This window comes from Chaetodon trifascialis, chromosome 21 (assembly GCF_039877785.1).
Source record: "Chaetodon trifascialis isolate fChaTrf1 chromosome 21, fChaTrf1.hap1, whole genome shotgun sequence".
Lineage (NCBI taxonomy): Eukaryota > Metazoa > Chordata > Actinopteri > Chaetodontiformes > Chaetodontidae > Chaetodon > Chaetodon trifascialis.
Window position 1 is genome coordinate 5,371,973 of NC_092076.1, and position 14,057 is coordinate 5,386,029.

Genomic DNA, 14,057 nt, shown 5'->3' on the forward strand with positions numbered 1-14,057 from the left:
ACATCAGCAGTCTCACGGGTCCATTAAGTGAGACATTTCAGGGAAAACACACCATCTTTCATGCCATCTGCGTTTTTCAGAGAAGTGACACAAGAGCCGTGTAGATGTGCTGATACAAACGCTGCTCAAACAACAGTGACTTCATCTGATTAAGGGCTGCATATGTGTGCAGCACACGAATGTAGAGAAAAGTATATTATACATGACAGCAATTGTTTGCAACTGTTTCCTTAATTCAGCACAAATTCCCACCTTCCCTCAGCCCACCTCAGCACGGCATGTCGATTTCTGACTCACTAGACTTTTGGACTTTTGACAGAGAACTGGCATGAATATGTATGGAAACCTGCCGTCATCAGCTGTGACTGCCGTGTAGGTGAGGCAAAAACGGTGATATTCATGTATGTCAAAAAAACCAAACAAAAACCTTTTAGCTGTGGTCGCAAATTTAAACTTTTGCCCTCACTGTGTAAAAACTGGTGCATTTATGCCCTGAAGGAAAACTTTGTGCAAGCAGCACAAGCCCCATTCTCGAGTGTTTCACAAAATTACAGACTAGTAGCTACAAATGCTGTCAAAAGAGCCAAAATGATATTCCTTCTGTATTGATGCAGTCCAGGAAATAGCTGCAGCTGAAAATTTCAGCATGCTTTGTGTCATCCTCGGATTTAACCCTGCTGAAGTTTTGCGCATGGATGAAATAGACTTGACTATCTGGTATTGCATCACTGCAAAAATATGTTGGAGAGAGGTTTTGGGTTTGATTCTAGCCTTTTCTAGAATCATCCCGTGTCTGTCTCCTGCCTTTCCTGTCACTCTTCAGCTGTCACGATCAAATAAAGCTTTAAAAATAAAGAAAACATTGTTCATGAGGGCCAAGGCCAGACTGTCTGGTGTTGCATTATTTTCAGGTAAAACACAAGTTTGCTCTGCAACAGGCAAAGGAAAGTCACCACAGGTTTATTTGGGCAGCAAGCAGCACAACAACAACAACAACAACAACAACAACATCATGATGCTGCAGTTCTTCATTTAACTGTTAGCAAGCCAATCACAGACTGACAGAGGTCAGAGATTCACTCAGACCCCATTTACAGCTGGCTTTAACGTGAGTCTTTGGTGATTCGATCACAAGTGGACAGCTGAGACGCGTCGGTGTTCACACCTGTGTCTATCAGAAGGACAAAGGCACTGTGCACACATTACGCATCACCAGATTTGTTTCACATGGGCTAACAGCTAGCGAGGAAAGCAAAAAGGTTAAAACCAATATGCATGCATCCATCCATTCGAATCTAAAATGAACTTGGACTCCAATCACTTACATCAGGGCTCCTCCAATTTTCCAAGTGTTAGCATGCTCTCACCCCCCGCAACCCCGAAAGGGATAGGCGGTATAGATAATGGATGGATGGATAGCATGCTCTCACCAAAACAACCTCCATGTCCTGCGCTTCTTTTAGCATTCACGCTACAAAACATATGCGGTCACGTGTCCCAGACCACCTCAGCAGGTTGTCTGAGTGATCAGATCACAACACGTCTCAGTGGTCGTTCACACGTTCTTGACGCATGCTAATGCCGGCTGTAAACAGGGTCAGTGTTGGTGCTACTCAGGACATGTAGTGAGTTTTTTGTGTGTGCTTGAATTAAAAGAAACTGCACTTCACAAATGGCTTTATATGAATCTGCTAAAATTCACAAACATGAGCTTCTACACTGAGTTGAATGAGGAGAGGTAACAGAGAAAGTGTCTTCAACAAGCGTAAACCCAGACGAAGATGATAGGACAGGATCCCCTTGGAGTTCAGATGGTGGTGGTTGATGGAAACTTTCAATGTTACAGTGCTTTCTTCCTTTTATTCCATGACATTGAGCCACTCACATCCCAAAGGAAGACAACATGTTTGCCAATCATCAGGGAAATGAAACTGAACTCCTCTTGTCATGACACCAGTGGAAACAGTCATATTCACCCAGCTTCAGCTAACACACCTGTTGTTGCCCCGTCACGGTACGACACTGTACCAGGTTATGACAAGCAGATGTTAGACTCGACACCAAACACCAAAGAGCCCACCGTGTCCCAGACAGCTTATTTTTACCCAGAGATGTCAGAGAGCTGAATGGTCGGTTCAAACGCCGGCTCCTTCACTTCTATTTCTGTACTGACATCACAAGCGAACGTGGCACAGATGTAGCTCTCTCCTGCTGCTCTGAGCGACAGAATAAGGCTAGTACTGGAACAGGCAACAACAACCACGACCAAACACTGAGGCTCTGCTTCAGGCGTGCGTCTGTGTGTGTGCGTGCACATTTAAATGTGTGCATGCACTTTTGGGTTGGTGGGAGAGGAGGCCATCTGTCCTGGCCTATTACGTCCATTGCAGGAGGGCTTTTCCACACACACGCATGCACACACACACACACACACACAGACAGGGAGTCTCATAACTGCTGTGGCTCATAGACGGTGTCAGAAAGGACAGCGTACGACTAATTGTGGACTTTGTTTTCATGCCCTGCATTTTGTTTAATGGCTGTTTTGAGGGAATATGGCATCTTGACATTAGCAGCGGGGGAAAGTGGGAACATGGCGAAGGGACGGAGAAGGGCGGAGCGGTGGCACACGGAGGTGACACGGCAGATGGTTGATTTGAGATTATCACCGTGGGAGGAAACACCAGGAAGCCAATTAGGGGAGGGGACAGTGATGCACAGACGGTGGGAGAACCACTCAAAATTCCTCATACTTGATTTCAGACTCTGAGCTTTGGAGAGTAATTCTTCAGAATGATCATTGCCCCAAAACACACCTCTCATGAATACACAAAAAGGCCAAACTGCATCATGGAGTTGCAACAAAAAAAGATATATTTATATGTTAGGATGTTTGTTCAATTTAAGTGCAGAAAAAAGTTGAAAAATGCAGTTTTGTCTGGAGCTCCAAGACTTAATGAACAATTTTCAGAGCTGATTGTGGCTGAAACCTTTGGGATGTTCTTTGAATCAATGAGAAAATGACAAGAAAGAGTGTGTGTGTGTGTGTGTGTGTGTGTGTGTGTGTGTGTGTGTGTGTGTGTGTGTGTGTGTGTGTGTGTGTGTGTTTTGGGGACATAAATCTGTTTCCACTGTGGGGACTCTCACTTTCTTATGGGGACAAAACACCCCATAATGTAACTTGTAAATGTGAGGGTGAAGACTTTGGTGAAGGTCAGGGTTAAACAAATAGTCGTTATGGTCGTGGTTCGGGTAAGTCTCCAGGAAATGATTGTAGGTCTATGTAATGTCTTGAAAGTGATGGAAACACAATTGTTTGTGGGTGGGTTTGGGCGTGTGTGTGTGTGTGTGTGTGTGTGTTGGAAAGATGCTCAGGGAGGCTGGCAGGAGAAAAACAAGACAGGAGACAGCTACAGACTGAGACTGAAAGACAAAGATAGAGGCAGAATGTAAGATGAGTCACGAGCAAAGCAAACAGCGAAGAAGAAAAGATAGCAGCGAGACAGGAATGAAACTAGAGAGCTGACTGACAAAAAACATCAAAATGGTCCTCCAACTTTCCTTTCAACCTCCCCTGTTTTCTCTCCATTTACTGATTTGTCTTTCATGTCGTTTTTGTCTCTGTTTCAGTAAAAGTCTCCACTCCCTGTTTCCCTCAGCCTGTGGGTATACAGGACGTGATGTGTTAATGTCATTCTGCTGAACAGTGATGACAGCGTTAGCGAGCGTGGCTATCACTTCGTTTCAAAATGACTACAGCTCCCCTGACAGGCTGTACCTTGGACTGCTCTCTCTTCCTCAGGGGTCTGGTGCAAAATTTGATCAAAGGTTCCATTAAAATCCACTTTATATAGACATTCAGTTCACACAGCAAACACACACATACAACGGTAGAAGCAAGAGCTGATGGCAGGTTGCACACACCTGAGCTAACGCACGTTTGTTTTAGTATCAAAGCTTCTCTGGTTACTATGACTCACCAGTTTAGAGCTCAAGCTGGAGGCTCTTAATCACACATAACAAACTCATTGTGTTCCTTTGAAACAGACCAGGAGGAATGTAATGGAGTTGAAGAAGCACAGCTCTGGAGAAGGCTCTTCATGTCGAGGGAACAGGGCTTGTGAATGTGAATGTGTGAAGGACAGACGAAGACAGCGAGAGACGGCTTTATGCTAATGTGAGCTGCTCCTTGTCCTGGATGTGTAAAATCTGCAGGAGGCGAACCTGAGAGTGAAAACCAGGCGTGACCCCTGGAGAAGCACTTTGCCTGACACTGGGATGATTGACTGCGCTGCTGCTAAGAATATGCTAATGTATTTCACTTTTTCACGGTGCAAGGTTCAAATTTAGCTCGGGTGAAATGGGACAATTAGCAGTGGAAGAGTGGGAAAAAAATTGGCACAGAGCATAAACAGAGAACTTAAATTAAGTACAATTTGAGAATGAATGGAAAATTGGTATTATGCAGTAACAGACCGGCATGACCTGTAGGGCAACATGGCTACTTTTGTGCATTGGCACATGGTTACTGATATTCAGCCTGCTTCACATTAAGCTTCTTTTACATTATCTCAGTCCACAGATGAGAGAAAACAAACTGCTGTCAATCATTAAAACAGGACTCAGAGTCATCAGCATGCCAGCGGCTCTGTAAGGCTGGAGGCACACCAGTGTTTTCAGCTAGCATGCTAACAACGACAATGCCAACATGCTGAAGCTTAGCAGGGACTGTTTACCATCATCTTAGTTTCTTGTGTTAGCATGCTGACGTTTGCCAAACAGCACTACTAGCGCATGCTAACCAGCTAGCCTGTCCTGTCTCATAACACCAATTTGTACACCAAGAGGCGATGCTCTGATGGTATTGCTCAGGCCAGAGGTGGATGCCACCACCCTCTCACTCCTCTCCCCTTCATGCTTCTCTACACCTGAACCCACTGTGCCTTTGTTGTTGTTTGAATCTGGGTTCTTGTCAGAGTAAATTACCTCTGACTGTATTCACCGTTGTCAAACTGGCCTCCGTCACTCTCAGAGGTCGTGTCCAGTCCCAGTCCAGCTGTGTTCACTGAGAGTTTGGTTTTGATGCTCATTTCAGTGCTTCCAGCATTTCCCACTCGGTAACCCACATCCTGGGCCTGAAAACCTCCTCTCCCCAGCAGTCCAAAGCTCCTGTGCTCATGGTAGACACACCTGGTCCTCTGAGGTCCCAGTTCAGGCAGAGTCAGCTAATAGGACCACTAGCTGCACAGATAACCGAGCTAACTAGCTAGCAGCAATTAGTGTTTACTCTGGTGATGAACTGCCAGTTATTTGTTTGGTGTGTGAATTCAACAGGTGGTCGATTCTTACATCTTGCACCTTTACACATTGTTAAGGAAGAACCCATCTGTGTCCGAGTTTCTAATCAAAATGTGTTATCAATACATCTTTTCCCTCCCAGTCAAAATTTGACTGGTTGCGCTCTGACTGATTGAGGCCAGGCTGAGTGCTGCTCTTCAGCAACCCTCCCAAGCCTAATTAAGATACTCGACTGATTACAGGCTTGTCTGATTAGGCTGTTCATTATGTCTGCCCAGGGTGAGAGCTTTCACACTGGCTGCAGACGATCTTTGATATCATTGAACAACACCGGATGGATACAAGCTTAATGGAGCTTAATGGAGCACATTTTCAGTCTTTGATCCCTCTTTGAAACATCATCAACAAGTATGGGTGCCTCCTGCTCATCCACAAGCTACACAGCCACCACTTGAGCACTTCTGAATTTGTATTTTCTGCCATCCCCACCTCCCATATCTCCCCAGATTGAAAGACAAAGCTGGCAGGCTTCCCTTCCCCTCGTCCTCCCCCTCCTCTTCTCTTATTTCTTCTCGTCTCGCCTGATCTGTCAGCGGGTGTCTCCCAGCCATCACTCTGTCTGACAGACGGACTATCTCTGAGTCGTCAGTCACTCCACCGCCTCTCTGCAGCAGTCATCTCCAGCCGGCAGGGACACCCCCTGCAACACAGCCGTCACACTGCAAATGAAGAGAAGCCCCATGTCTCCTGAAACAGGGGAAGCAGGAAAGGAATAATTCTGATTAAGGAGCCTCCTTCCTCATGTGGTCATTAGCATTGCGATGAGCGGTTGTAAATTTTAATTGTCGGGATGAGGTTTGACCTTGAATTTGGAGAGTGTACTTCTGCTTTCATCAGATGTAACACACTCTGCCCCTTGAACTGTGATAGCCAGGCTCCTGTCTGAAGCATAACATTTGAAATAAAAAGACTTTCACAGCCTGTTTGCCAAAAGTAAAAACCTGATGGCAATATTCCTCAGGTTAAAGAAAAGATAGAGAGCATTTTCAGAGCTGAACTTCTTTGCCCGTGAGACAAGAGTCAAAAAGAAGAAGAAGAAGAAGAAGAAGAAGAAGAAGAAGAAGAAGAAGAAGAAGAAGAAGAAGAAGAAGAAGAAGAAGAATTTCAGTTCCAATGTAGATTTGTGCCATAAATTAGTAAATACAACCACAGACAAAGCAAAGCTCAAAAACCCTAAACCCTAAAAGGGAAAAAGTTCTGCTGGGAGCATCTGACTGACACAGAGGAACGTCAGTGACTGGCATAGACAAGAATTGCCCGTTGCTTTGTGGAAAATGAAATTTCCCTTCAGCGATGACTTTTTCTGACAGAATTAGAAATGAAAGGTTGGTGACAGAAAAGGTCGCGCTCTCTGATAATAGTTTTGAATTCTGAAGAGTTCATTGCGGAGGAGGGAAGTTTGTGCTACCTCCAGATATTTTAATGCGCAAGACACAGATGTTCATTCTAACATCTGAAAGTCACACAGCTTAAGCATCTTGACCAGACTGAATGGCCGACCAGCGCTGAAAAGGCCAAGAAAAGAATGAGATTCATTCAAGCCAGATTTTGAAAAGGTGTAAACTTCACTACTTCCTGCTGAGGCGGATCAGACTCCATTAGGTCCTACAGATCTGCAGCTTGTGCTCTGTGGAGTTTTCTCGTAAACAAACAAAAGTTACGTTTGTGTTCTCACCAAAAGGTATTTCGTGTAACCGTAGGCGATTGTTTAGTTCCATGGGAGGTAAGTACAGACTGTTGTTAAGGAAAGATCGTAAATGCAATTAATAAAAGGTGAACATTGATTGGACTGGACTCAAGCATGTCAGATGTGCTACACCCCTCTCACCTCCAGCCTCAGGTTGTGCACTTCACAGCACGAGGGTCAGACTTCTTCCTGCATTGGCACTGAATGTTGATTTGAATATAAATGTTGAGGTGCAGAATTAATTTATAGGATACTGAGATGGAGCATTGTATGTTTTGTATGTGAAATCTTCATCTGCAAAGCAACTGTAGATATGAAATAAATGTAGTGGAGTAAACAGTGTAAGATTTTGGCTCTAAAATATAATAAACTGGAAGAATAACTAATCAAAAAGTGGAAAATACCTCAAAATTACACGTACCTTCAGTACTTGTACTTAGTTTTGTTCCAATGATTCCCTATGGAAAAACTAAAATGGATGCAATCAATTTCTTACCTCTGCATGGATATAAGGGTATAATTGGACTTTATTAAGGCATCAGTCAGATGAGAAACGTAAACAACAGGGCATTGACTCTAGAAAGGTAGTTTAATTCTCCATCAGTTTGTCTTATAATTGCTTGAGAATTCAAATCAGTTTCTTCAATCAGCAACAGAAAGAACTGAAGATCCTAGAAGGGCCGATAAAACCTCTGTTTCTATTTGCGATAAAGCGAAACCAGCTGTGCTTTCTGGATCAGCTTCCATTGCAGGAACCATATTTATATCGAACTGGTTTTCCTGCAGTGTTTTCTCTGTGGGTTATGACACTTGTGTCTGTGCCTCATGGGGGTTATAGGCTTGTGGAGTTTGGAAACAACATCTTTGGTTACACTGGCGGTGTGTCCCTCAGAGGCCACTTCCATTTAGACCGAGGCCGTCAGATGGAGATGTGAAGTTATAAATGTATTTTCCCTCAAAGCATGACAGATAGTTTGCACAACTCTTGAAAAAACAGCATAAGGGAGGATCACTCTCTATATAGATATACCCACCAGTTATCATGGTTAATAATGTGTGGCTGTGTCCTCACTTCTCCCCTCCTAGCCCCACTCTCTCCCATCCTATCTGTATATATTTGCTGTATATTCATATGCCTTTGCACCTTTTCTGATACAATAGGCTCGTGGAAATTGTAACAGGGCGACATGAAATGAAATGTAGTGAAACCTCAATGCATCACTACACATGTTTTTAATGACGAACCCAATGCACTCGCACCTTGCTGTGTTTTATAGTGTGATGTACCAGAGAATAGCAGCATAGTCAGAGTGATTCTAAATATATTTTTCTGACTTTTACTCTTCCTCTGCTGTTGTTTTTTTCAACCCCACGTCCCCTCTCTTCCTTTAACTACGTCTCCCGGTATCTTTCATCATACACTGTGTTCAGTATTCTCAATTAAACAAAGATGATGCACTGCTGGTCACAGCTCCAGTTTGTCCTCAGTCAATAAAAGCGGCTCTTCTGACAACAAGTGAACGAGTGAATAAAAATAGCCACAAACTCACCAAATACAGATGACAATTGTTTGGTGTGGCGCTGTGTTTGAAGTGGCATCAAGTGCGGTTTCCAGTCCAAACATTCAGCACTGCTGCTCACACAGATGCCCAAAGTGACCTTGTTTTGTCTGTGTATCCACACATGACTCTGTTTGTGTAAGTGTGTCTGCGTGTGTGTGGCTGTGCTTTAATATATTCTGTGTATTTTCCAGGATGAGGGGGAGAGAGTGATGGTTGTGCTGGATGACTGGATGAATTCAAAAGAAGTGGCGCATATGTTTGTATGGTGTGTCTGCAGGGACGTAATGGAACTTAAAACTCATTATACCCTTATCCTAATATATAAATCATGGTAAATATGACTGGCTCCACAGAATGTTCTCTAAAAGAACTGGCCGGCTGTAAACACGTTTATTTCTGCTGTAAACGTGGGTATTTTAATGTGGGGTTCTGCGGGAAGTGACTTGCAGCCAGCCTCAAGTGGCCATTTGGGGAACTGCAGTTTTTGTCACTTCCACTTTGGCTTCATTTTTCAGCTGCTTGGGGAGTAATTTATGGATTACTGAAATAGATCCATATCCATGAAATTCAACCAACCTCCCTTCTGACGTCATTTTTATAATTTCTCAGCTGTAATGTCTGCTACCTAAAAAACTCTCTATAGGGGGCGATGTAACAGCGGAAATGACCAAATAAGAACACTTCAAGAAACACCGAAGATGTTGTTTTTAATGTCAGTCCTTACACGCACCTGTGTTGCACGTGTCCATAATGACAGCCATTAGTTATCAGCATCTGTCTCCTTGCTGTATCCCCCCACAGATCCCAGACCAGCAGCCTTGCGCTGACATTGAGGCCAGCTGTTTCACGGCGGTCTCATGTGATTAAGACCAGAGGAGGGGTGGGACGAAGAAAATATGAGAGAAGAAAAAATGGCCGCCTGTCCTCACGGGGCCAACACAATAGTTTAATCACCTCACTCCTATCCTCCATTTCATCCTCTCATCCCAGATGCCCAAAACAGCCAGACAACATCTTAAGATCATTTTTTATCTGTCTGGTTTTCACATTTGCATTTTCTCTCGTCCTTCTGTGTCCCATTTCTCCTGTTGTCCTCTCTATTTATTACTTATTGACTGCCTCCCTGTCACTCTCTGCTTCTCTCGCACTTCCTCTCCGTGTCTCAACATGGAATCTATGAAGACAAATGTGACACCAAGGATACATGGGATCTATTTTCTGGCCAAAGTCAATCTGCCACCATGTAACAAGGACAGATCCTCAGTCAAAAGGACAGAGAGGTGGAGAGAGAGCACGGGGAGGAGAGGGAGATGGTCTGTATGTCATGTATCTTTGCACAATCACTGGGCTAATCAGATGACATGACCACCTCTTTTTTGGCATTTCATCCTTTGTCTTTAGGAACCTGATTGATGGTTACAACCTGAGTCTTATTTTCAAAGCCATGGACATCATTTCCATCGGTTATCAAGAGTAAATGGTGAGATCTGGAGACATGGCGATGTCGCTACAACAGGGACAGGGTGAGAAACAAGCAGTCAGACAATCAGACAGGTTGTAAACAAGCCAACAATTTGGCCAGATTATCTAAACCACTTTCCTTGGAGGTAAGCGAGCACAACTCAAACATCGGTAATAATTCCTCGTTTCACAGGAAGACTGTGAGCACTCAACCGCAGCAAGTGCAAATAAGTCCCCTAGAAAGGTTATTTATATGATGCTCATTTTCTCAATTTTGTTTAATTTCTGCTTTAATTATGCTCATCAGCAACGTTGATTTCTAAGTGCAGGAAATGTTAGATTTTTGTACAAAAAGCAGGACTTTGACCTTAAAAAACAGGAATCCAGAGTCCAGTGTTTGGTCAGGTTTAGGGAAAAAAAGCAATCTGTTTTCAAGGTTAGCAAAAGACTGTGGTGTCAGTTATATGTTAACACAGTGAGCACCTTATCTCCCATGACCGCGATCTTTCCCTAACCTCAACTAAGCACTGCGAGTGCCTGAAAATAAACATCAAGAAGTTTAATAATGCTGTGGTTGCTTTGAGCGCATATTGCAAGAAAACAAATTAAATCCTTTGTTAGTGAATATTTTCCTGATGCCTCCAATATCCATATTGAGCAACTTGCCACGTTCTTTATTAACAACATTTCTTTATGTATAACTGCAAAATAAAACAGTCAGAGCAGCATTCAAAAGGTATTTGTAAATGAACAGTATTTACATACGAATGTATATAATTTGGGCCACTAGGGGGCAGCGGAAACAAGTTGTGAACTCAGCATTGACGTACCATCACTTTTCAAGTTGATATGGGGAACTTGTTAGCAAACAGTTGCTTATTTATCAGCAGTTACGGAGCAACATTAGCAATTATTTGGAGTCATATTTCTCCTCCATTCAAACCCCCAAACCGGAATGATCCTTCAGTGAGCTCTGTTTTCCTGTTTGCTCTGTTTTGTCACGCAATCAGTCAATCAAGTGAACGCGCAGTACTACAAAATGTTAATGCATGGTGCTTGCTTTAATGAATGTAAATGTCAATGTGTGTGAAGGGAGGAATGAGTAGCATACAGAGGTTGTGTGTGTGTGTGTGTGCGTACTCTGAGCACGGCAGGGTAATTCATTCTGTTGTGACAGTAATTCTGAAGGATTGTATTGATTGGTCCTGATGGAGGCTGAGATATCAAGCAGAAGGACACTTGTCTCTGTCTGTCCATGGCTCTCTAACTCCCTCTCAGACACACACACACACACAGATTCAGACACGTGTCTAGAGAGGCCACATCAGCGGATAGAAATAGAAAGTAATCACATAGTTAAGTGATTAGACGACAATTTCAGTCTTCAGTCTACGAACCGTTCTTTGCCTTGCCCTTGTAAAGTCCACCGTGTTTTAACGACTGAAAAGGGAATTCAGTGGCAGCTCGCTTCATCACTGCCCTGCAGGAAAAAGCCCCTTTTATTCCCTGGATGTGTTCCACCGCAAATGTGGTCCATTTTATGTCAAAATGGCTCTCTTGGAAAGCTATCTTTACGGGATTATTTTCTGACAATTCTGATTCACGGGTCTGTCATTTTCTCCTGCCGTCCACTTCAGAAAGGGAATAAGTATGAATGAATGTGACGTGGGTCAACAACATGATGAGCCATGACCCTCTGTCATGTCAGTGTGCACTCTCAGCACAACCTAAGCGGTCGAGCAAGACATCCAACCATGCTGCTGTCCAATAAAAGTCAGGTGTTGGGTCTGTTGTGTCTCTGTTTGCACGGGTTGGTTCAGACCTAACAGGTACCACTCTTCTCATTATTCTGTAATGGCTCTTTAATTAGTCTTTTAATGGAGCTTTTTTTTGTGGGCCTAATTGGTGTTTTGCAGCGTAGCCAGCAGTCCCCTCCGCCTGCCAGCGAGAGCGGGGGTCCTTAGGGCGCTCTCAGGTGTCTGAGCTGATTGCCTGCCTGCCTGTTTGCTCTCAATCTGTCAGTGCCGCGGCCATGCTGGCAAGAAAGGAAGTGAAATTGCAAGAGAACATTGTGTGTGTGTGTGTGTGTGTGTGTGTGTGTGTGTGTGTGTGTGTGTGTGTGTGTGTGTGTGTGTGTGTGTGTGTGTGTGTGTGTGTGTGTGTGTTCCGAGTGAAGGCGTCGGCATGGCACGCCATCCTTCAGGCGGCACCAGGACAGGACCCATCTGCCAGCCAAAACACAGGGACTGGTCGGAGCAACTGTGGCACAGACTGGCACAAACACAGCTCGCCTCACCTCTCCACCTCCCTTTAATAAGCCTTCTCTTTCTCCCAGTCATCCTCCTCTGCATCCATCCAGTTATTACTCGCCTCGGCTACCCTTATCCTCCTTCTGCTGTTCATCTTCGCCCTCCGCTCTCATTTTCCGTCCTGCTTCCTTCAGAGCTGTGACTTATCCGGCTCTCCTGTGAAGCCTCTCCTCCTCTCACTGCAAACAGATGAGCCTGTCCACTGTCTGTTTAAAAGAAAAAACATACAGAGCACACTCCTATCTGAAATCTATTTTTGACTCTTGAAATGATCCACTTCATATTTTATTTTTGCGTTAAATCCTTTCTTATATTCAATCAATTATTCTCCCACTCCCTCTGTGAAACAGGTGGGTGGATCAACAGAGGATTCCCATTGATTTATCTCATAGAAAACGTGCGGTAGAGTAATATCATACCTGCAGACTTAAACTGTCGTCACTTTATCCTCGACCTCTGCAGGGTGTGCTGGGTTGACCCGCAGAGTACAAATTAAGAAGGGACAAAGGTCATAGGTTGCAAACGTGGGTGACACCAGCGTTGGGAATAAGCCCTCTGAAAGTGACAAGTAGCCAAAGTCCATAAAATTTGTATGTGTGTGTTTGTTGGCGTGTCTGGCCCCAGACTGGCTAATTGGGAGGTGATTATCAGCCTGTCACTGTTGGAGTGTGACTGACAGACTTTCTCATCAGGTAGCAATGAGTCATTCACACAACAATACACACAAACAGGTAGGAACAGCGAACGCATGCAGGTGCTCGCTCTGATTCGAGTTAAAGTGGATAAAACACGAATGTACACAAAGATTACAAGGCTTTGGGCCCATTCACACACAAACACGCATTATTCGCTCGCTCCCACCTGCTTTGTCCGTGGTCAGCCATGCAGAAGGAGAATGTTTTTCCATGAGCCTAGTTTATTGAGGGTGAGCAGGTTCAACCTTTGCAGAGCATGTTGACAGCAGCTGCATTGGCCAACGTACACATGACAGACAAAGCATGATGCTTTGCAGGTGGACTGTCCATCCGGGAACACCGAGGGGTGTTTTCACAGACTTTCACTCACTTCATTTAGCTTCTGTGACGTTATGAGTGTCCCAATCAGCCCTGACCACTGTCAGGTCTGTTTGGGAGAGCGAGGCCCCTGTTCAGTAATTAGCAAGCTGCTATCGAGGCAGACTGTTGGGACAGGGCTGCCAACATGACGCAGCAGAATTCAGAGAAAGCTAGTTTTTCAGACTGGAGTGTTGTGTTGTAGAGATCTCAACAACAAATTTGTTGCTCAGTTTTAAAATCCAAGTCATACCTGGATGTAGGTCAAGAAAACTGAGACATTAAAGGTGGTTTAATTCATATTTGTATATTAAGAGTGGATCACATGACTTAATTGTTTGTGAAAGGGGTTGTTAGCAGTGACGAACCCACAGAGAATCATCAGTCAGCTGCTGTTCATCATCATCCTTTGGCCCAATATTTAGATTTTCTGCCCCACAACTTTACTGTTTTAGTTCACTCTCACAGCTCTCAATGTGGCATTTTCTGGCAAAGTTAGCAGCTAACTGATGAACATCAGTGGTGGATTTAGCAGCTGAAGAGAAACATATTTCCCTCAGGAGTTTGACCAGAGATTCTTAAAATGAATGTTAATATTGTGCTGGACCTGCTGTGTAAACAGGCAGCT